Source organism: Hyperoodon ampullatus, assembly GCF_949752795.1.
Source record: "Hyperoodon ampullatus genome assembly, chromosome: 9".
NCBI lineage: Eukaryota > Metazoa > Chordata > Mammalia > Artiodactyla > Ziphiidae > Hyperoodon > Hyperoodon ampullatus.
Window position 1 is genome coordinate 28,496,823 of NC_136922.1, and position 25,585 is coordinate 28,522,407.

The 25,585-nt window shown below is 34.7% G+C and overlaps 1 protein-coding gene across 1 annotated transcript in view; it reads right to left on the reverse strand.

The window, feature by feature from the left end:
• The window catches only part of PCLO (piccolo presynaptic cytomatrix protein), a gene marked incomplete at both ends in the record, with an annotated part of 388,228 nt that overhangs the window by 331,764 nt on the left and 30,879 nt on the right, over positions 1–25,585 (reverse strand). The gene's annotated exons all lie outside the window — the stretch shown is intronic.

The window sequence follows — 25,585 nt, forward strand, 5'->3', positions numbered from 1 at the left end:
TGTCAGCTATGACTGCATATCTCCTATGGTGGAAAAAGAGGGCAAGATTGGCAATGAAATTCAGCATGTCAGTATCCTCTAATTTGACTTACACTGTCACTATTTTTTTTTTTTTTTTTTTTTTTTTTTTTGTGGTACACGGGCCTCCCACTGCCGTGGCCTCTCCCGTCGCGGAGCACAGGCTCCGGACGCGCAGGCTCAGCAGCCACGGCTCACGGGCCCAGCCGCTCCGCGGCACATGGGATCTCCCCAGACCGGGGCACGAACCCGTATCCCCCGCATCGGCAGGCGGACTCTCAACCACTGCGCCACCAGCGAGGCCCACACTGTCACTATTTTAAAGGAATAAAAGTAAAGCAGCAAGGTAAATAAAAGTAAACTTAAAAAGGTAAATTCAAAGGTCTGGTTAGTTTTGCTATATATAATATTCTTTTTCATGGATTAAAGTGCTCAACCCTCTGGTTTTTCATCACCATGTTTTATAAACTGTGACCCAGAATACACATGGCTAAATGGACTCGGGTCTAAATAATACATTTCACATTTCTACATTGCAACCCCCTTAAACTGCTTTAGAAAATTGTGGAACAGAGCAATTTGTCCTTGTAAAATAAAAAATATGCTTAAACTTCACTTAACAAAACTTCACGAGCATGATCATTTTTTGACAACTGGTCTGCCACAACAGGAAAAGTTGAACATCTTCACTATACATGCTATGCTCTACAAGATGTGGAAGAGATTCTTCTTTGTTTAACAAATAAAAAATTCTCCAAGACTCTGACTATTCAATGCTTGATGAACATATTTTCCCCCACTCTCAGTATTTATAATAAATGACACTTAGATTAATATTGTTTGCTGATAAAATCATAATATGAAAAAGATGAAATAAATATTAATAATAGCTCTTCTAGATTGCCTCATAACTCGACATTATTATTAAAGAAACGAATGAAGGTATTTGTATAAGTAAATGTAAGCCAGACAGGTTGGGTTTATTCAGCTAAGGGAATTGTCTCTCCATATACCACATATGGATGTCAAAAACATCATTCTAATTTCAGGGGGGTTATGGACAAGCCATGACCTAAATTGTTTAGAGGATCAAAGCTTCTCTGGGTGTTTACTAATTCAACAGTTAAGATAATCACAAAAAAGATCATTAATATCCACCCCTGGAAATAATTTCTTTACAAATAGATTTCTAATTTGGGGAAGAAATACCATCCTTTTCGATAAATACTACAGAGTGAACATAGAAGGTACACTCTTTAAGAAGCACCACATACAACCAACCGTATAAATTAGTGCATTGTTAGTAATCAAATCACTAAAATGGAAATTAATTAAGCATGTGCTACACATAAAGCCTTGCATCAGACATCAAGGGAAAGCTAAATTCTCGCCCTCCAAGTTTATAGTCTAGCAAAAGTGATAACCGTACATCATAACAGTGAATCCTAAACTTTATATATCAGTAGAACATCTTTCAATATTAGAATTTTGGATGGCATATATAAAAGAAATAAATAACAGTCCCAAACAATTGCTCCTACTGTTTGCCTTAGCATATGTCCATAAAAGCATCTGCATGTCCTGCGCTCTTCTCTGTGATCATCTTTCTGCATTCTCTTACTAAGTCAGTAACCTTCCCTGACCAAGTTCTCTTTTATACTCAGGAGGAAACATTCTCTCATGTTTCAGTAAACACGTCACCTTCCTTTGTTGCTAACTTGATATGCTATGTCTCTTGGGGGACATGGATTATAGGAGATCAGCACAGGAAAAGGCAATGATGAGCTGCGCTAGTCAGCAATCATTGCACAGAAGAAGAGGTATTCAAGTTGGGTCTTGAAGGATAAATAGAATTTACATACTAAAGAAAGGATTTGTGACATCAAAAAGAATGTGAACAAAGGCCTTGGGATGGCTAAGCACAAGACACATTTGAAGGCCAGGAAGTACATCTGGAAGGTTGGAATGGCAAATTAGATCAGGTGAATAGCTTACAAAAATGCTAAGCACAGAAATTAAATACAAATTTAATAGATTTAACATATCACGCTAAGAAATTTTAACTCTCTTCTACAAAGGAAAGCCACTGAATGTTTACTAGCAATGCTTTGCTCTGATGGCAGCATGATGAGGGAAGGGTAGGAGGGACAGTAGAGGTGACCAGAGCCAACAAGGTATTAAAGGCAAGGGGAGTGTCCAAGAAAGCTGGAGGCGGGAAGGCTCCAAACAAGGATTATGAAAGGAAAAAAATAATTGGATAAAGAAACAACATAGAAGAAGCAAACAATATGTTGCGACTTACAGTCAAAAGAAATTTGTTTACTTCCTTTTTATTAATATTTATTAATTTTTCTAGCCTTACTGAGGTAGAATTTCTAAATAAAAATTGTGTATATTTAAGGTGTACAATGTGATAACTATATATGGAATCTAAAAAAGTTGAACTCACAGAACCAGAGAGTACAATGGTGGTTACTCTCTTTATGTATAATGCACTTGCAAATCTGCTAGGATTACATACATTTTAGACATATCTTGATTTAAACATAGGTCTAAAAAGTTATGTAGTCTCCATAAAGCACTTCCAACCATTCTTCCTCCTTCTTCTACTATTGTCACTAAATCCATAAACTGGTAGAGAAAATACTACTGTCAACGTGCTAAAGCCATTTTAGGACAGTTTATTAGAAAGCATACTATCTTTTTCAGGCTACACACTCTAGACTAAAATCTACTACACTTACTATATTAAATAACATTGTTTATTTAATTTATGGTTTTATTTATATATATAAATACATGATATTTAGAATATATGAATTTCTCATATATAACATAACCTTTACACCAAATGAATTATCCTTTAGTTGAGGAACTAAACCCCATGCCTTTGTAACTCTAGCTTTGAGCTTTAGCTCATCATTTGCCAGAGCAAATCCTGCTACAAGGATAGAAGGCAAGATTAATTACACAGAAGCTTTACCATAACCACGAGAAAAAGTTTCCAGTGTTCTACAGGATTCAAAGAGAACCAGAGAAGGATGTCCTTTCTCATTTGGATGTCTAGAGAGGAGGGCCATATGGGATTAGTACAACTAATCAAAGGGACACAGGCAGATCATTAAATAGGTATCACAGTTTGAGCTCAATTAAGATAATCTTGAGATAAAAGTAGGGCCTTCTTCATTTACAACCATCTATACTCTTCAGATTTCCACTCTGAAGAAGGAAGGAGCACAATAACAGAAGGAAAGATTAAATGTTGGACGAGTTGATCTAAGTTCCTTCTGTTTCTCAATATTATGATTTACGATCAAGATTACTCAATACAATTATGTTGAGGTTGCACTGTGCAACAGTGGACAACTGACTTAACTCTGCAGTGATGATAATTAATACTAAATAGCTGCAAGTTTTTTAAAAGAATGTCTAGATCTTTCTGAGACATTCTTTCTTCTTTGACTGTACAACTAAAATGAACACAATTATGTTCGTTTAAAAACTCTTTTGCCAAAAAAGAGAGAAAACCTCAGTTTTTATTTTAATCAATCTCTCCATCTCTTCCTTTTTTTTTTTTTCTATTTGACTATCCCATACATTACACACTTATATTTCCTGTGGCAAGGAGGCTGAAGGATGTTGACCAGTGTGTACAATGCTGGGCATCCAAAGCAGGTCCCTGAAGTTCAATGCAACTGAACTCTGAAGGTGAGGGATGAGGACAGTAGGGTTGTATTCATACATATGGACATCATGGTGTCAAGGACACTACAGCTGTGGCTTAACAAAGCCCTATGCTTATTTTCGAACCCTTGGTGACACACACAGGTTTCACTTTGGTTTATTTCAACAACATGAATAGAGTGTCTATTCTTTAAAAAAAAAGAAGTCTACTCCTGTTCTTCCCAGGATTAAAAAAAGAAAAAAGGGGAAAATATCAAGGCTCTTCTCCCTACAGAGTTTATATTCTGGTATGGGAGAGGCTACTGTATGGCAGGATGTAAGAATGTCACTGAAGCAGAATTTAGAAGACAAAAATGTCAGTCAGGTGTAGTTATAGACACCCGGCGAGACAATGATGAAGCTATATTTAGACTTTAGCGCTAGACCCAGAAGTTACTTGAGAAACCCTCCTCTCTTCTACTCCACAAGAAAGGCACACATACAATTAAGTTTCATATTTAACATTCTATTACCATTTATTTTAAGTAATAAGCTATCTTTCATAGAGTATGGTGATTTTTGCTTGGTTGTGTGGCCACAAAAGTAGAAAAACAGGAGGAAGATGTGCTTTTCCCTCTTTTATGTAACTGTCAGTGTTTGAGGGAATTAACGGCCTCCTGACCATTGCTAAGAAAATAGAAAGGTTCCATGGAAAGCATCAGACTCTTTTCTAAAATCAGTGATAAGCAAAGTTCCCATCTGGACCAAAAAATCCACGTTTTTATTAAGAACCATCACTGTTCTTCTATTTCTGAGCTGAATGACATCTCTGTTCTAGACGAGCAGAATTCTGCAATGGAGGAAATAAGCGAGGTGTGAGGGTACCTCAGAGATTAAATGTGTGTATGTGCTTAAGGAAGGACTGAGAGCTTCTCAAGAGTGCATGTTACAGAATTAGGTATGTTTCTGCAGTAAATACCAAAGAGTCAATCTTGAAAATGTAACCAAGTCATTGACGCAGCACACAGCACTATGAAGGCTCAGAGAGAGAAAAGCTGGTATCTGTGCTTGGTTCAGATGTCACTTCCAAAAAGGAACCTAGAAGTCATCTGTCTCATCACTGGCATTAACCTCATGGTATATTCTGTTACCACACAAGACCCTCAGCAGTATTTTTTCTTATTATAAGATTATAAATTTATGCTCCCATTTAAAATGACATATATATATTAGTCCCACATTTGGGGAGTCATAATGTTCAATAATTTGCTCTCCAGTTAAGAATGAAATTTCTTTTAAAATTTTTTTCATTTAAAATATACCAAAGCCACATTCTACTTTGCTTATTAGCCCTCAAGGAATAAAGGGTAGTTTTATATAACATTATGTAAATATCTATTACTGATGTCTTGACTTTTACATGAGATAGTCTATCTAAAATCTACACATTAAATTCACACAGGACTGATGCATAACCTTAGGAATTAAAGTACATTAGAATGTGAACTAAGTGGCTCTTTTTTAAAGTCTCAGGGAAAAAAAAAAAACAACCAGAATCACCTGGCCATTAAAACCACAAATGACACTTGTCATTCTTAATTCTTTGAACTGTGAAATGTGAATAAGACAGTACAAGAAAATGTTTTAGGTGTGCTAAAGCTCAACCAATTTCAGCATGAACTAAAGCAAAAAAATATATAATAACAATAAATAAATGTAATAAAGAAGTAAATAAATAAATCTATTTAGCAGATATTACCTGCTGTGTCTTTGGGTAATAAAGCTATTAGCTATGTACGGTTGTAGATTCTAAAATGCTCTTAGGATCAGACTTGACAATGGAATTATTTACATATTTTATGACCTTGAACAAATAAGAGGCATACATTTACCTACATGATTGAAAAAAATCGTAACTGCAAAAATTTATTAATATTCCAAACCCCATTCATCCACCTACTCAACACAAATTACTTGTGGGATTTGGCTCAAGAATCAAATACTGCATTTTATTTGAATAGTCAGTTTCCGATGTTTTATATAACTTTCTCCTGCCCCTTTGCCCCACCCTGCAAATACACAGAGTACTCAATTAAGGAAATAATAAAGATAGAGACTTTGGAATTGGAAAGATCTGGGTTTGAATTCTACTTCTGCCATTTTATGATATAAAGCAAGTTAATTAAAAATCTCTGACATTCTACAATTGAAATAGCAATACTCACCTTATATCATAATAATTTAAATTATGCCTTGTAAAGCAATTGTCATAAAGCACATAATCAATATACACTGAATGCATTTCTTATTGAAAACTATACAGATTTGTTACTTATAAAACTCAGGAATTTTTTATCTCTAGCTAAAATATTAGCTTTGCTTTCATAAATTTAAAAAATTTCTTATTTTTCAGCTCTTTGGTTTGACAGGTTGGTTTAGCTTAAATTACATCCACTGACAAATCTTTCCTCAACTTAATGGTTTATTTCCTTGATGATTACTTTTGTCATTAAGAAATTCTATGATGTTAGTTACTCCCCACATAAAATGATGAATTGTTCATGAGTGTTACATAATCTTAAATACCCTACTTAAATTTCCTTTGGAACTCTGAATCACAAGACAGAATACATTTGTATACAAATATACCTTTAAATTGAAAACGTAATTATCAATACAAAGGCCACTAACTGGCACACTGTTGATGGATGGTAGTTAACTAGTACATGTGGAAGTGAAGGAAAATTTGAATGATACATGTTTTATTTTTGGCACAAGAACCTGTGACATTTCAATGCAGCAATGGCTGAAATCTGTTGCTTCTAAGAATAAATCTAAACTTAACTTTGCCAATCACGAGGCAATCCTACCTCACACTCCAAAAAATTTCAAGTTTGTTTATTTAGGTATCATTCTTCCCAGAACTAACCTGAAGTCTAACATTTCTTAGCAGACATCTAAGTATTTCACTGATAGAAGATTAAACTCAAATAAACCCACTTTTTTTCTAAGAAGATAATGTCACCAGTTTTTGTGACTCAGAAATAAAAGAACAATGTGATTTTAATCAAACAAACAAGTCGACCTGAAACAGTTCTAAGAACTGAATTCACAACTTTAAGAAGTAGAGGGGAAAGTTTTGTTAGAACAAAACATTGTTATGTGTCTTGTAAATTCAACCTCAACATAGTTCATTATGATTTTTCTAATCATGCAGAATGAATAATTAATTACTTCTGATAGTGCACTGTATAGCAGGCTTCTATAATCTAAGTAATGAGTGGGGTGTTTCTTACAGAAGATCTGTTATTTCAACAAACCTCAGACACTTATTAATTTGCATACTAAAAAAGGCATGTTTTATTTTCTTAAATATATCATATGTCTTATAAATACAATTATATGGCATTCATAAATTGAATGTCTATTAAAATATACCTTTCCAAGGAATCTGTAAATTATAAGTATGTTGAAAATTTTTAAAGGTGATAATTAGGAAGATTGATTGGCTATCCTCAGAAACACGTACCAACAGGATCTTTCTAAACATTATAGGTTTATAACACATGGTTCTTCTTTTTTGTTTAACCATTGTTATAAAAGGAATTATTAATTTTGAGAAGATATACTAACTTTAATCTATTCCAATCTATTTTACTAATACAATACATATTAATCAAAATGAAATTTAAAAGGTATTTTTATGTTTGTCTATAAGGTTAGGTTATTTAAAAAATACCTTTTCAAAAGAAGAGAGAAAAAAATGAAGAGGAAAATATACCAATGGACAAAGATAAAAGTTAAGAGTAAATTCAACTTGGAAACAAACTAAATGTTCACCACGAAGAGAATGTATAAATTATATGGTATATTCAGAAAACATCCATACAATAAGCCAACCTATACAATAGTTAAGATGAATGAGCCAAAGATACATGTATCCTCATGGATTAAAGTTCAAAACAATACTTTATATTGCTTATGATCACATGTATGTATAATAAAAATATAAAACCCTGTTTAGGGTTAAAAGATATAGCAAATTTAGGATGGTAGTTTTCTCTGAGAAGTGGGGGATGGTAATGGAATCAAAGAGGAGTATCGAGGGTGCTGTGCCTGGACCCATATGATATCTGCCTAAAGCAAATAAGGTTACATATTAAGATTTGACAAGATTGGATGGGGTGTTCATTATGTTTTTCTCTTTGTATCTGAAATACTACCTAATTTGAAAATTGTTTTCAAAAATCATCGGTTTCAAGGACTATGACAGATTTAGCATAAGCAAGCATTGCAATGTGAAGGAGTATCTAACTTGTATTGAGATGTCTTAAGAGCCCAAGATATAAGAGTTTTGAGAATCACAATCCTGCCAAAAAATAATTTCTCAATGTATTTTCCCCTGGACACATGCAACAAATGATATTCGCATTCATGCTTTCATGGGCATTCTAGAAACTACTTGTGGTGAAATAAAGCATTACAGTAATTTGCAACTACCACAAATATGAAAGGGAAAGAAATAATCCTTTGCTCACTAGAAATGATAAGGAGCAAATTTAGTGCACCTTCTGCTACTCTAGTTAATAACCATACGTCTATTTTGACTCACCAAAGCAGCCTATCAGAAAACATTAGAATGAGGATGTAATTCTAGGGTAAACTTCAATTTGCATTAATTTTCTTGTTTATGACAGTTATTTACAAGTATTAGTCCTCTATGAACTGGAGAGTGCCATCTCATGACACTTTTTTTTTGGCTCTCTCTACTCAACATCACAATCCAGCATTTTCTAACATTCAGAGCCTTTACATAGGCCATCTCTTCTGTTTGAATTGCCCTGCATGCGCCTACCCCATTCCCTTGACCCGTCTCACCTCACTGGTCTCAGTTAAAATGATCCAACCTCAAAAAGGCCTTCAGGGAACCACCCTGTTTTAGTTGTATTCATTTATTCACTTTTATTCCTCTCTCTTATAGATTGGAACTGCCATAGCAAGAGGGTGCTTGCTTACTTTATTCACTAGAGTTAGAAGGTGATGCAATGTCTGGCATATCATGAGGATCCAATAGATACAGCCTGATTACATTTGAAACTCATATTTTTAACATACCTCACAAGTAATTACAAAACCCTGTGTGGTGGGGACTTCTATTGTAAAACATTAGTAATTTACTTCTGCTGTTATTACAAATTTTTCTTAAGACTTATAGAGGTAATAATACCTCAATAAGTGGGTAAAGTGCGTAGAACAATGCTCAGAATATTAAGAAGCTCAATATAAAATTGTGACCAGAAAAACCTTCCAAGATCATCAGCCTACTCCCTCTAATAGCCACCTTTATTTTTTTAAGGAAAACAAAAGCTATTCACACACAAATCATTAGGTATTCCAGTGTTTATGAGACAAACAATTATGAGAGTCTGATAACTGTCTTAATACATCTGTACTTAACATAGAAAAGGAAGCCTGGAAATTTTTTTCAAAATTAGAATCTCAATTAAATGCAAGTCAGTTTCTAACTCTGCCAAACCATAACAAATACTTCATTTTTATGCTCTTTCTTGCTTATCAAACTGTCATAGAAAAAAAATGATAATCCTAAAACTTCAACATAATATTAATTATGTTGTCTTACAAAAGCCAAGACAGACTAAGTCACACAATATTAAGCAACACCAAATGCAAGGAATCCTTCCTCACCATCATTATTTATTATAAAGTCACAAAACAGTTTATTGTATTAAGCTAATGCTTCATAGGCCTTCCCAAAGAGAAATCTCATTTTCTCCAAAGAAGGATATTTGCCTATACTTAGTAAAAATAAAATTATAATCTCAAGAATATCAATGCACTTTAGCACTGATGGATGCCAGAGACTCATCTAAGGGATTGTGGCCTTTGAGCCAAGATCACTTTTTAAAGTTGGTTATTGTTTATTTCATTGAGTGGCACATTTAGAGCCTTATAATTTCAAAGTCTTGTTCACTCAAACACACATTCTAAGAAAATACAGTAACAGTACAGGAAATCTGAAAAAGAAACCACATTTTTCAGTTTCAAATTATCTGTAAATGTCTTAAGCTAGTGTGAGTTTGATGAACATAAAAGATAAGAAATAATAAGAATTAGTTTTGATCATATTATATATGTGCCAGAATGCTTTTCTGCTCATCAAAACCCTCATTTCCCTACATTTTTATGACCCTTTTTTTTTCATACTTCTACTACAGTAATTACAATGGTCTAACTTTCATTAGCCATTTTATAGGTTTTCCTATTTTACTGAATTATGAGTTTTGTGAGGGCAGATGCTATGTCATTGCTTTTTTTCTAAAATCTACCAAAGCATTTAAAATTTCAACTTCATTTTATATGAAACAGTAAAATATGCAAGTAGAAAAGGAAAATATAGGTATGTTTTGTCATTATTATTCAATTTTAATATAACAAATTTAACAAGGTCAACATTTCCAGAAGTATGTCTCAAATAACATATACAAATCCCCAGACATATTCAAGAAAATAAGTATGAGAAAGGTATTAACATCCCTTTATGGGATGTACCTTACCATATTCAAAATTCTGAGTATTCCCTACAGTAAGAAAAAATATTTAACTTTATTTTAACCAAGATGATCTAATATATCAAACATCTGTGCTTATTAATAGTGTGATTTATCACTTTACCCAGCTTTTTAGAATCACTTAAAAATTGTCAGAGGATTTTTAGCACACTCTCATACTTGAAGAACTAAACAAAAAGTTAGTAAATATACCTAAATACTTTGAAGACATGCATCAAACACAGACTCACTGCATTTTAAAAGACAAAAAGAGTAGTCAATATATATATATAGATTTAAGTGATCAATGTGATGTTTTTTTCTTTTTACTCATGCTCACAGATCATATACATGTATGTAGCCATGTGCTGCAGTACTGTGGAATTCTGTCTATAAGTGAAGAAATAACAATCTAATATCAACTGTAGCCTGATTTTATTTTTTCAATCTAAGTCAATGTTCCAGAATCCTTCTTTCAGGATTTAGATCCCATCCTGAGTGAATACCACCTGCTATAGTTATGTTAGCCAGTAACTATAACAAATAAAAGTTATCAAGGATTATTTTACAGGTCAAATTCTTAGTCTTTACTCTCTTTGGAAGTACCTTTCTTTTTTCAAGAAAATTCACTATCCTATTTTATGATCATTCATATGTATTTTACAATACTGAAATCAATTAAATATATTTCTTACCAAAAGCCATCCCACTTAAAAAAAAGAAATAATATAAGCAATACTTAAAAGAAAGAAATTTACTATCTATTAATTGCAAGTGGATGTGGACATTTGCCAGAATTACTAAAGAAGCTGTATTATCATTGGTGTTGCACCTATGCACCTATGACTTATCCTGTCTGTGACCAACGTAACAGGAAGAAAACACAGCTAGATGTCAGCAGTTTCACGTCACCACTGTCATGCCTGGTTGAATTTCATTTAGCACCTTCTGGAGTTAAGTGTTGTGAAGAACAAAATTTAATATTCAATCAAGACCAACATGAATCCATTTTGCCCGAGTCTACCCTTCTGTCATTTGTCAAATACACAAAGTACAATAATGTTTCCTTTACTTAGGCCTTAATTGAGATTTTATTGACTTAAGTTATAAATTAATCATAACTAAAGTATCTATTAAAAAGTCAATGCTTAGTCACCTTTAAAATTAATAACTTTTAGTTTTTATTTGGATTATTCAAATATATAGATATACCCAGTTGAATTCATTAGAAAACGTATTCATTGGAAGACCAACACAACTCACAAATGAACAAAACTATACATAAATTACATATATCAAAGAACTCAAGTTTCAAATTATAATAGTTTTGAGATATTTTTGGCAAATTAAAGGTAATATAACTTACATAAAGTAAAATATTCCATGTGTGCATGTAGGTGTGTATACATGTGACAGAAAAATACTCATCTCTAAAAAAATCATTGACTTGAAAAAGGAAGAAGCAAAAGTCACTATTAGCAGTGAAAGTGATGAATTTTCTTTTCCTTTGCTCTTTTTTGTATATTAGATCCTAAGTCCATATTTATTTGGTCATTTTTCACACCACATATGTCAACTTTTATCCTAGCCTATAGCATCCACCTGTATACATATCTTTCTACTTTCTTATCTACCTATCATTCTATCTATCATAAGACATTTATCAGAGAAATGGAAATACGTTCACATGGAAAGTTTAACTATCATTTTAAAAGTTCAATTTCCCACCGTATGTGCTGTAAAAAATTAAATACAATTTTATACCCAAGTTTTATCTTTTAAAAATACTACCCAAATTCAAATACTTAATCAAGTACACAATTCTGAAACAGACTGTACTCATCCTTAGTCCTTTAATGATTAAAGGCAGAAAGGGGGGCTTCCCTGGTGGCGCAGTGGTTGAGAGTCTGCCTGCTAGTGCGGGGAACACGGGTTCGAGCCCTGGTCTGGGAGGATCCCACATGCCATGGAGCAGCTGGGCCCGTGAGCCACAACTACTGAGCCTGCGCATCTGGAGCCTGTGCTCCGCAACAAGATAGGCCGCGACAGTGAGAGGCCCGCGCACCGCAATGAAGAGTGACCCCCGCTTGCCACAACTAGATAAAGCCCTCGCACAGAAACAAAGACCCAACACAGCAATCAATCAATCAATCAATCAACCAGCCAAGCATTTGAAGCCCTTTAAAAAAAAAAGGCAGAAAGAGATAAATGTTCAATATTTTAAGGAGTTATGTTGTTTTTATTGTGCAAAACATATTCTCCTTCAATTTTTTACATGGGGAGAATTGATTAATATACATGACCACTGTTACTAATCAGCCTCCTTCATTAATTCTTACCTGAATCAGGGTTATGTCTGCAAAATGTACTGGACCTAGAAATGTTTGTGGCTACTTGAAACGCCTCTACTATAACTAATATAACTACTTTGAAAGTTTGGACTTAGTACTCTCTGGACTTCTTGCTTTCAGCCCCTTCACTTTGTTGTGCCTGTAAATAATAATCACAGATCTAAGTACCTGTCCCAACTCTCAAACTCACAAACCCACATCTATACCCAGACCTTAACCTTGTACCTCACCAGGTTAACTAAACAGGTGTCTGCAAGTCCAGTGGACTTTAAATATGCCCCAAGCAAACCCTGTTTTAATTCTATAACGTTTCCCTCTATTCTTCTTAATTGCCAGCTTTTCCAAAATTACATTTTTTTTCTTAGACTGATTCCCCAAAATATCTGCATGGGAGTGTGATGGAGTCAGGGGAGTTGTATATCTCCTACTCTCCATTGCTACTTTCCAACCACTGTTCATTCCCTAACAAACTACTCTCCTCTTTTGAAAGCTCCATTGTTTAGTTACCTTGCCAATGCGTGAATCTCATTTCCATAGACCTTCAACACCTTCTCAGTAGCTTTAACCCTAACATACAGCTAGCTCCTTTTTCTCTTTACCTTCTGTGGTCTTGATATTGATGTAGTTGCTCTTTCTAGCTATCTGGCTTCATACTGAATAAAATATATCAGCTCAAATGACTGTTCTAGCCAATGATTTTGTAGCATGATGCTATAGACAGACTCTCCATTTACTTTTAAAAGATTAAAGACAAAAAATTTAAAGAAAAAATGAAGATAAATCTACCATTCTAATTCATCTATTTTCACTTAAGAATGGTCTTTCCAGCCTTATAAATTATTATAATAAGAGCAAAACCATATTTTAATTAATATTATTTCATAAATACATGATTTCTCCAAATAACAATCAGTTATTATGTCAGTGGTTTCATAACATTCCATCAATTTTGAAAGGCAATCTTGCAGATGAATTCAGATTTCCCAATTTGGAGCCAGATTGAGTTAAAACTCTAATTCTCCAACTTACACTGCAGTGGGAACTTAGTCACTTTTCTGTGCTCAGTATCCCCATCTGTAGAATGAGAACAATCATGCATCCTTATGCAGTTTTGTATATTTGGCTCTTGGAACCTGACACCCAAGTCGGTGCTTAGTAAGTATTTGACTGTATAAATTATAATGTGCCATGTTTTCTTTACATAACCATCTCTATTGCTGGAAATGTAGATCTTTATAGTTTGGGGGTTTTATTTGTTTTTACTACTAAAGAAAATGGTGCAATAAGCCTAGGGCCTTTCTTCTCTTAAATCATTTGTCTGGTAAAACCCTAAGGAATATGAACTAGATCCAAAAATATAGATGCTCTTTGGCTCTGAATATGCCTTTTTAAAAAAAGATTTGTAACAATTTATAATACAGCTATTAGGAGATCAATTTTATCACCATACTGTTGGTACTTAATCACTTGTTTTCCTAAAAAAAAAAAAAAATTTCTCTTCCCTTGTATTTCCAAAATGCCCTCTTTTTTCCTTTCTCTCTAATCACTCAATATGCTATGTTTTGCATCCTTTCCTCCTTCCCCACAGATTTTGGCCTTTCCTAGCTCTCCAGCTTCTATGCGTTTCTGTGTTCTCTTCTTTGATATTATAATCTAATTTCATGCTCTGACATCTTTTCTATTCTGATGATATCCAAAACAAGATGGTTATCCCTGAAATAGCCTCTGAGATCTGGAATTGAGTAATCTAACTACCCTCTGAAATCAACATTCCAGTAAATGCACAAACTTCAATTTTGCTTGACTTTACAATCGCTGCCCCAATGTTCCAGAATGAAAACCATGGAGTCATGTTTACCTTCCACTTCCAAACAGCCGGCTAGTTGCTAAACCCTGTGGTCCATCTCCTCCCCTGGAGGGAATCCTATACTCTAATTTCCAATATAATCTGGTTCATTTAATAAATTAACAATAAGATTACAAAATAAGGTCAAGCATTAAACTGTAAATTCATAAAGACCTCTCATTACTATCCCAAATAGAGAGAACAATGCATTACATTTTTTTTTTTTTTGGCCGCACCGTGAGGAATGCAGGATCTTAGTTCCCTGAGCAGGGATCGAACCCGTGCCCCCTGCTGTGGAAGGGTGCAGTCTTAACCACTGGACCACCATGGAACTCCAACTCATTACTATTTTGGAGGGGAAGGCTTTAAAGGAGAGATGACACCATAAACATCACTTCTGGTATTGCTCTAACTCACTCTCCTTCCAATGGGATCTGAAATAAATTAATTCTGCTTTACATTCAGGTGTCAATGAAGTACCCATGTACAATTAAGTATGCATGTACTATGACAAAATCAATTAAATAGGTGTGTTCTCCTTTACAAAATTTTCTCGCTTTACTAAGTTCAATAATTCAGTTGTTCTGCTAGGCAGAATTCTAAAATTGATCAAGAGGGAGGAGATATGGGGATATATGTATATGTACAGCTGATTCACTTTGTTATAAAGCAGAAACTAACACACTATTGTAAAGCAATTATACTCCAATAAAGATGTTAAAAAAAAAAGAAAAGAAGAAGAAGAATAAATAAATAAAATGGATCTCACACCCCTAAGATTTGTGCCCTCTGGTATACACACCTTATTTAATTCCCTCCCCTTTAGTATAGGTGGAGACTGTAAATATGATGGGACATCTCTCAATGATTAGTTTACTAATCAGTTGACTTTTGAGTAAATCCAAAGAGATGATATCTAGTCAGGCTCAATCCAACCAGGTGATCCTTTGGAAGAGCCTGGGTCCTTCTTCAAGCCAGAAATTTAAAGTGTGAGATGGATTCCACATGAGGGAAATTCTTTGTTACTGGCTTTGAAGGTAGGGGAGCCCTAAGACAAGGAAGGCCACCAACCGGCAAGAACTAACAGTGGCTCCGGTGGATAGCCAACAAGGAAACAGAGACCTCAGTCCTACAACCACAAAGAACTGAATTCTGCCAACAACCTGAATAAACTTGGAAGCAGGTTCTTTGGCAGAGCCCCCACAAAGGAACACACCCCAACAATATCTTGATTTTAGTCTTGTAAGATCTGCTCTGAGAACCAAACCACACTATACCAAACTTCGGAGCTACAAAACTGTGAGCTAATAAACTGGTACTGTTTTAAGCTACCAAGTTTGTGACAACTTGTTACAAAGCAATAGAAAACTAATACCCATGCAGGAAAAAAAAATCAGTCTTCACTGCACTACTTGAATTTAGAGTAATGTCAGTTTTAAAATGGACTCTATATTTAGCTTTCCTTTAAATGTTATATAATTTTTTTAAATAGAGAATATAACATCATTTTTATAACTACAAATGATACAATTATTTCTGTGTAACTTAAATAACATTCTATCTGTCAAGAAGTATATTTACAATTTCCCTGAGGGTGACGGAGTGTTTTAATTAGGAAATACACGCTTGTTTTTTAAGAACTAAGATAAATCATTCTAACAATTCTGGCTACTGGGCTTCATTTAGTAAAAAGTCATGATGATATAAAGCCTTCATTTACTTCAAATTCTTTATAAATACAAAAATGTGAACTCATTTAAATGTGAGGAAAGAAAATAAATCTCAGCCCATTGCTGACATGAATTAAGCCATTTAGCCATAATTTTCAGTGAGCATTTCTCATGTCAACGTATTCTTGTTGGTAATCATTTATAGGCAATTTTCTAAGGCTTTCCAAATATACTCGCTTGAAGAAAATCCATGCTATAACTTCTCCCAATGAAAATCTTTTTGAAATCTTAGAGATACTTTGCTTCTTTTCATATGTAAAGAATGCATTCATATTAATATGCCACAATCACAGAGAAAAGCTCATTAAATAAGTAAAAATAGAAGTACTGTTGACATAGCAAATAAAAGCACACAGCAATGCATGTATTTTCTTTTAGTCAGGGCCCATTACGTTTTGCATTATATAAAATAACCTGAAATAATCTTTCAAGCTTGCAGTAAAGGCCCGCACTTACTATTTAACATAAAAACACATTTCATTAAGCAGCTTAACTCTTCTTAGAAGTGAAGCTTCACTTAGAAAGGAATCATTTTTATCCTGTCTATTCAGCAAAAGGTATATCTTGGTACCATAGGCCTTCTAGATCTGCCAACTGTAGCGAGCAAAACTATCGTTTACTGAGCTTCATCAAGTGCAGCGTCATGAACTGTTCCTAAAGCTTAACAGGTATCCACTCTTCTAATCCTCACAACAGCCCCATGAGGTAGGTCCTCTTTGATAGGTGATGAAACCGAGCTACTAAGAGGTGGTATAGGTACCATCTTGACAACGCTGCTATGCTGCCTCTCAATAGATCACCAAACCCATTGTCTCTTTTCCTTGAAACTTAGTTTATCCCTCAGCCATAACAGAAGATACAATATCCTTTATGGACTCAATTTTATAATGAGGCTTTATATGCAGAAAGTTCTTCCAAATATGTGGTGTATGTGTCTTCTTTTCACCTTTTGAAATGAGGCATACTGGGAAAAGGTGAGGTAGGAAAGTCGTTAAAAACATTTGCAGCTCATTTGCAGATATGAGTCTGACCAGATCTTAACATTCTGAATCAACATTCCAGTATACCTTATTCAGGTACTGCATCTGTAGTAACCATACAGGACTAATTCACTCGTTGTATAAAGATTTCATGATTGTATGCTGTAAGCCAAGTACCTGGATTTGTGAGCCTACTCTATGCCTTGCATCTAGTGAGGCAGAGAGATAATTTTTTTAAAACATGATAAATTTGTAAATGGAATATTATGTTACAAGGTAGTAAGTGCTCTGGACAAAGAAAAAAGAGAGCAGGGTAAGAAAACATTGCATTATGGGAGGTGCCAGGCAGGTTACAGTAGTAAATAGAGTGGTCTAGGCTGGCCTCATTGAGGTTATACTTAAAGAAATAATTAAAAAGTAGAAAGTTCTTATATTTTCATGTAAAAAAAGCTCATCTTCTTTCTAATACTTCTGTACTTCAAGAACACATGCAAAGATATATATATATATTAGTATGTAAGACTTTTTAAGAGGGCTTTAAAAATACTTGCAGCCAATATAGAACTAAATAACAAAGTTTCATACTACTTCTAACTACAATTATGATGCTATTAACACAAAGCATGACTTTTACTCTACATGTCATTTCCCTAAATTCTGTCTTTCCTTCACTGAACAAACTCGTATTGACTACCCACCACCTGCTGGCATTTTGATAGCACCGACGGTGCTCCAGGGGTCACATTCCCATGGGATGACACAACTAAACAAGCAACTGCGAGATATATAAGAGGGCTGACTGGAGTATTAGAACATGAAGCAGGGGGTCAAGGGGAAATGGTATCTGAGATGAATCTCAAAGAATGGACAGGAGATAAAGATGTGGGGAGGTGGAGAATATTGAGGCACATGCAAAGTACTGAGGCACATGGAGGACTGAACGTATATTCTTTGCTCATGGCACTGAATATAGTCCTAAGTGAGAAAAGACTAAGGGATTCAGTAGAACATGATAAACAAGGATACTGCAGAAATATTCGGCAACTTGTAGGAGAATGAAATTTGAGAAACTGAGTTTCCCCAAATAAAGTATTCATGGTCTATCGCATTAGCAAAGATGATAAACAAGGGCTCAAACAAGGCTCTCACAGTAAGACTAAGAAGGAGGTGAGGTAGAATTGACAAGAGTTGAAAGCTGCTGCTTCCGGGCTAGTGATAGAGAAAGAGAAGTGTGGAATGACCCTCGGGATCTGTGATGCCTTTCAGTCTGACAGGGGACACATGAAGAGGGACACGAGGAAAAAATGACGACTCCAACATGGGGCATATTGAACATGAAGTGTGTGTCATAAACTAATGGAAAATTTCCCTAGATGGTGTCATTTATGTATCTGGAGGCAAAAGAAAGAATTTTAGGAATAAGAAAATGAAGGTATTAATTAAAATGTATTTAATATTTAAACTACTATTGCTTGAGCAATATGTGTCATGTAGAACACTAGTTCTGCCAAATAAGTAAAAAGACTATGTGGTAAAATAATTTTTTTTTATACTTGGTTCAACAAAGTCCTTTATTAAAAGGCTTCTCATAGAAGTAATATATGCAATTCATATCTTGTGTGTGTGTGTGTGTGTGTGTGTGTGTGTGTGTGGTACACGGGCCTCTCACTGTTGTGGCCTCTCCCGTTGCAGAGCACAGGCTCCGGACGCGCAGGCTCAGCGACCATGGCTCACGGGCCCAGCCGCTCCGCAGCATGTGGGATCTTCCCAGACTGGGACACGAACTCGTGTCCCCTGCATCGGCAGGTGGACCCTCAACAACTACGCCACCAGGGAAGCCCTGCAATTCATATCTTTAAGAGAGATTAAATATGAAGCATTTGCAAATTTTCTTGAGGGATATGTTTTTAGTGTAGCATCTTGTGGGATGCACATAAAATGCATTTTTGAAAAAAAACTGTCTTAGATTATTCAGACAGGTATATTATCAAAATATGTTGTGTCCATCATTTAGTGTATCTCTCTTTACACTGTATTACAATGTCATGAGAAAACTGACTCTAGGTCATTTAGATCCCCATAAATGAGGAAGGCTTTTAAATAGAGGATGATTCTTTTTATAAAAGTCACAAAACACATTCAATCTTTTGTTTTCATTGGCTCACCTGACACTCTTCACTTCTATCTATTTAAGTCTTTTAAGTCTATTATTAAGATTTTTGTATACTTAGATAATACTTACATAATTACTTCTGTATGAATGTGACTTTTTTTTTAAAGTGGAGAGTAGTTATTTCTCCAGTAGTTACTCATGTATTGCAGTATGTTGATGAATTAAACAAGAATGAAAGAATAAATACATGATATATAACAGATGAAAGAAGTCCACAGAGTTTCAAGAAGGCTGAGTAAATAGCAAAAGAAATTAACAGGCATTCGGGCATGCCATTTACTCAATGAAAAAGTATACTGTTTACTGAGTGCTTTAATTAGCTTTCCTTTGGAAGTGTGGCTCAGGTAGACAGGTTTTATTTTTAGCAGGTGCAAAAGAAATCTGCTTGTGATGGTACTCTGAGCTGATGAGAGCAGTGACAGTGTGTGGTATGTTGAAAAAAAAAATCATTCTAGGGCTTCCCTGGTGGCGCAGTGGTTGAGAGTCCGCCTGCCGATGCAGGGGACACCGGTTCGTGCCCCGGTCTGGGAAGATCCCACATGCCGCGGAGCGGCTGGGCCCGTGAGCCATGGCCACTGAGCCTGCGCGTCCGGAGCCTGTGCTCCACAACGGGGGAGGCCACAACAGTGAGAGACCCGTGTACCGAAAAAAAAAAAATCATTCTACTTATAAAGTTATGGAATCGTGAGATAAACGGGGTGACAATGTATAACTGTTATACATGTTTACAGTTATAAATGTATAACTGACATGCTTAAAAGGTAATGTAAGTGAATACAAATCTAATTTAAGGATTTAAAAACAAGATAAACTCACAACCATCATTTACCTATATACTTATTAGCTGTTAAAACAGTCTTCTCATAGACTTAAAAAAAAAAAAAAACACAACTAAAAGTGCTTTAAAAGAATATCCCTTCTTTCTGTGGATTCCCAGATTGGTAAATTAAAATGACGTGTCTTCCCATATCTGACTGTCCATTTTTTTTGCATGAAATTTTAAAAAATACAAAAGAGAAGCAAAATGTACTTAAATCCAAGTTTAAGAATTCCACACATAGACATATGAGGTTATTTTTATTCCAATAGTTAATTCCATGTGCAAGGCATATTTTGGTTTCTCCTGATCATGTTTCTATTTGACACTATACATTTTTTAAATTGGTAGATGTGATTCACAGTTCTGTATGCTAACACACAACACTGCACGTATGTTATCTCCCCAAATTAAACCTCATGGTATTTTTAAGTCCTAATTTCTTCCCAGGGAAATTTTTTATTTTAGCTCTAAAATATATACATATGCATATATATATATACACACACACACATCTAATTGTATATATACAGATATACACATAAATAAAATTTTCCAATGTTAAGAAATATTAAAACATTATTTCAATTATTGACATGAGTATCTGTTGTTACATTTCCCTCCTAGACTAAGACAGATCTACAATAAGTTGTATAAAATGACCAAGTAAATTACATTATCAATAGTATAGACTGTTATAATTAGACCAAAACATTATTTTACTATGTGATTAGATTGATTTTTATAATTTAATAAAAAAGTAATCTCAGAGTCATGCCACAACTCCGTGTAGTGAAAATGCCACTGAATTTACTTTCAAATCATATTAACATTATGTTAATATGGGGGGGTTATGTAACCCACATATAATAGGGCAAGAAAATATTAATATATACATTAGATTTTGGAGCATGTGTTTTCTGCTAGAGCCATGCTTGTTTGAATACAAGATTGAGTTGTTTGTTTCACAAATTTTTCTCTTGTTTCTTTTGGTCACGAACAAGTCAAGGAAGGAAGTTTTAAAAGAAGATGCAGAAAACAAACAATGAAAAGGGTATTTTTATTTAGTACTTCAGCAACCACTATCTGACCCCAACCTTAAGCATATCATTTCAGTTCCCTGAGCCCATTTTCTTCATCTTTAAAGTAGGAGTTTTGAGAAGTAGCCTTTATTCATGAGTTTCATGGAGCTGGATCAGAGGCAGGCCCAAGAATAAGAGAGGGTGCCAAATGGGCAGCTTCCAGCCCTTAGTCACACAGATGAAGTTGGCCTCAACCAGCACACTTCCACATTTATCAGCTTTCTACACTTGGTCTCTATATTCAACATCATTGGAAGGAACAGTTCATAATATTTTAAGCTTTAAAACCACTGGATTATTAATACCTTTGGGAAAGACAATCCTCAGTGGGTCTCTCCTGTACCTACACATCTTATGGGGTTTGCCAACAATGCAAGACCCTGGCTGCTCTTCACCTTGGCCATTTCTCAAACTTCTGTGTGGAACAGGCAACAACCTTAGGGATGAGGCAATGTCTCCCTCTGGGACAAAGAGCAGACTAACTTACTGCTTGCTATAAAAGAGGTGGATTCCACAAGCTCAGTGCTCCTCACCTGTGACTGAAACCTACGTGTGCAGCATCAATCTAGGCCCATATCTCACGTGACCCACATGAGAGTGGGGGACAAGGGGAACTGATGCAAATATGCTGATGTTCATTCATGCTGCCTCCTGTGGTGTGAGTAATAAAGTTCTTTGTGTCCGACCCAGGAATCTCATGTCTACTATTGGCATCCATGAAACTGTAACAAGTTAATTTATTAGTTTATAAGTAGAATAAGGTAAAGTTAAATCCTGGGAAGGACAATGCCCTATTACTAGACTCTTGCTAAGGTGTTCATGGATATTTAATATCTTTAAATATTAAAACTAGACTAATAAAAAATAGTAAGGTGCTGACACTCTGAACTAGATATATAACTAACAGTACAAATGAAAGAATCTAGAAAACTGTCTTAATGGAAATTTATTATATGAAGAAAGTGGCAATAAGAACCAGAGGGAAAATGATGTATTACTTAATAAATAACATGGAGATAAGTGGCTATACATTTTGAATATATAAAGTTAGGCCCTTCACCTCACATCATACCAAAAAAAAATCAATTACAGATAAATAAGTGATCGGAAGTGAAAAATAAAACTACAGATGTTTAGGAGTAAATGTGGAAGACTATTTTTATAATAAAAATGTGAAAAGGCCTTCTTTAGCAAAATAAGCAATCAGGGAAACATTAGACGATTTGACTGCATAGAAGTTTTTTTAAAAACCTCATGTACAGGAGAAAATTTCATAAAGAAAGTTAAAAACAAGTGATCAACAGGGAAAATCATTTCAAGATAAGATGACAAAGACTTAAATTCTCTAAGATATTTTAAGAAATATACAATATATGCACGTGAAAATATGGCCAATGCGTACAAATGGGCAACTTAAAAAAACAAGAGAAATACAAGTAGTTGATAAGCTCTTGATTTTGATAAATATATAATGTTTACTCTCAAAACAGGCAGGGAAATTTAACATTATGCAACAATACGATTTAACTTCTGACTCTTGAAATTGATAAGTATGAACTACTATCCAGTGTGGGAGACTAGAGACACTAATAGTTTGTTGGCAGGACTATAATTACTACCCTTTTAAAAAAAAGTAATATGGAAACTCTGTCAAACATCATTTGTCTTAACCTTGCCCACCCATTTTAAGGAATTTATCTAACATATCAAGATACAATGGAAAAATATATGTGTTGATGTTTTACTGTAACTCTGTTTGTACAGTAACAGGAACTCGAAATATCTTCAACATCTCAGTTTTCATGAGGAGAATGTGCATCACTATTGAGATACTGCACAGCTATTTCCCTCATAAGTAGAATGAGGCAAGTCAGTGAAAATTCACTTGTCCAATGCATAAAATTTTGTGAAAAAAAGAATTCAATGAAAATAAGTATAGTAAGAAAACATGTTCATTTCAAAATAAATACATTATTTTTAAAAACAACTAGACTTTTTGAAAAATCTCAAATCCTTTCCTTTACATTTCACTGTTGGTATAACCATTATAGAAATAAACAAAAAGCAAAGGAAAAAAAAAAAGACATCTAAATAGATACTAAAGCATTAACATGAAGTGCAAGGGCAAGAGGAAGCTATTCATGTTTCTTCAGACACTTTGGTACTCTACGGATTGTTATAAGGAATACTGCTTTCGTAATACAAATTATTAGAACAGAATTTTAAAAGAAAATAAATTGCCAACAAGAGAAGGAAGGAAGAAAGCAGTGGATGCACCAGATGACATATTCAAATTCTAACATTCTGTATTGCTGAGACTTCTGAAAGGAAGTGACCCAAAAACTGATGATATTCACCCAAAGCCACAGGGAGAATAGAAACAGACCCAAAAGTTCTGAAAAGAAATAACAGAGGAAACATTTGGAAACAGAGGAGTTAGTAGAAAAGAGAACAGATCCTGACCTAAAGGTTGGTATGGCCACAGTACACTAATCAATAGTACAGATATCTCTTACTGATGATTAGCAGGGCCTAGAACATTGATCTTCAGGCCAGGCTGGGTCAGGCCAGGCATCAGTATTTTACTTCCAGAAGATGAAAGCCCTGAGAACTATCTGCTCAGTAGAGCATGCAAAGAGAACCAGCTATCTTGTGTCACATGAGGAAATTAAGCTCTGGAAGAGCTAATCAGAGTACAGCAAATATAGTAATAGTCTTTTTTTTTGTATCAAGAGAAAGAAATATATCCTACACAGCAATATACCGCAGTACATGCATATGCAACTGCGAAGTGACATGTGAAAAGGCAGTCGTAACCTCGATATTTAAGGAAGAAAAGCCTTACACAGTAGTAACCAACATAAAATTATCAGTGAGATACTTTACAATTTTCATACTAAGTTTTTGAAATCCAATGTGTTTTTCACACTTTCAGTAATTTTAATTTGAGCCAGCCACGGTGCTCATTAGCTACGTTTGTCCAGTGACTATCTTATCAGACAAAGCATCCCTAGAACAACAGTAGCATGTATGCAAAGTTGGTCAAAATAAAAACTGATAAAACTACTGTGGAGAACCAGTTTAAGATAAATATAACCTATGTTTCAGCAATCCCACTCCTGGGGATGTAACAAAGGAGGCTATAAAAAAATGTTGGTAGAAGCAAAGATTAACCACCACCACTATCACCAATGGAACAATTAGATGTTCATCATTTTCATGGAGTAAAGTCTTTGCATGCATTGGCAGGAATATAATAGTATTTCTTATAGTGGGAGCAACTATGTTTTATGCCCTCGGGTGTGCTATATATGAAAGGAAGGACATTATTTCATCATTCAGCCATATGCTTTCACCTAAATAAATGTTGACCAGTTGGTAGGCTTATCTGGAAAGAAAAGGATGATGCTGGCCTCTACGTTTCTGAAGCTCTCAATCTGCACGTGATTCTAAATTCAGCCATATAACACAGCCACCATTATTCTGTAGGCCCCAAATGTTACCTGGTTTTGACGTACATATTAGCAAATTTGTTGATATTAAAGTCCTAGTAATTACCATTGACACAACTTATAGGTAAGTGAGGAAAGAAGAAGTGACATTTGTTATCCAGTTCCCCAGGTTACTTAAACATGGTCCAGGAGATAGAGCACTGGCTCAGCCTCTGAATGGTATCTCTGTGGCTTGGTAACTACCTCTCTGATACTCTTTTCCTGATCTCTAGAGCAGCTGTAAAACCTACCCCACACAGTTGTTGTGAGAAAATGACTGACACAATGCATTTCACATAGGCCTAGTCAAATACCAGTTTACTTTTTCCCACAATGTCTGCACAATGTTTTGTCCGGATCATAATTAGAATCATCTTTTTACATTTAATATCTAAATAAAAGTTCTGGTAATCAAAGAAATACAAACCAAAGGAACCATATTATAGCACTTTTACACTTCCAAATTAACCAATTTCATTTTAAATAATATTCAAATTTGGAGAGTCTGCATTAAGAAAGGAATCACGTATGCTAGTGGCAATGTCAATGACTATCACATCTCCAAAGAGAACTTGATACTTCAGGGTCCTTGTTCTTTGATTCAGTAACCTTAGTAGTAAGCTTTCCTTGGGAAACAGTTAAAACTATCAATATTTACATCCAGAAATGTTCATCTTATTTATAGTGAAAAAATGAAGACATCCTAAATCCCTAATACCAGGAGAATGTGTATGGAAAAACATACAACCATAGAATTGAATAATATGTAATCATTTTATATAATATTTAAGAAATGTTTAATCACATGGGAAAATGGTATATAATCATGTCACTACTGGGATATAGAACTACCACATAGAGTAGA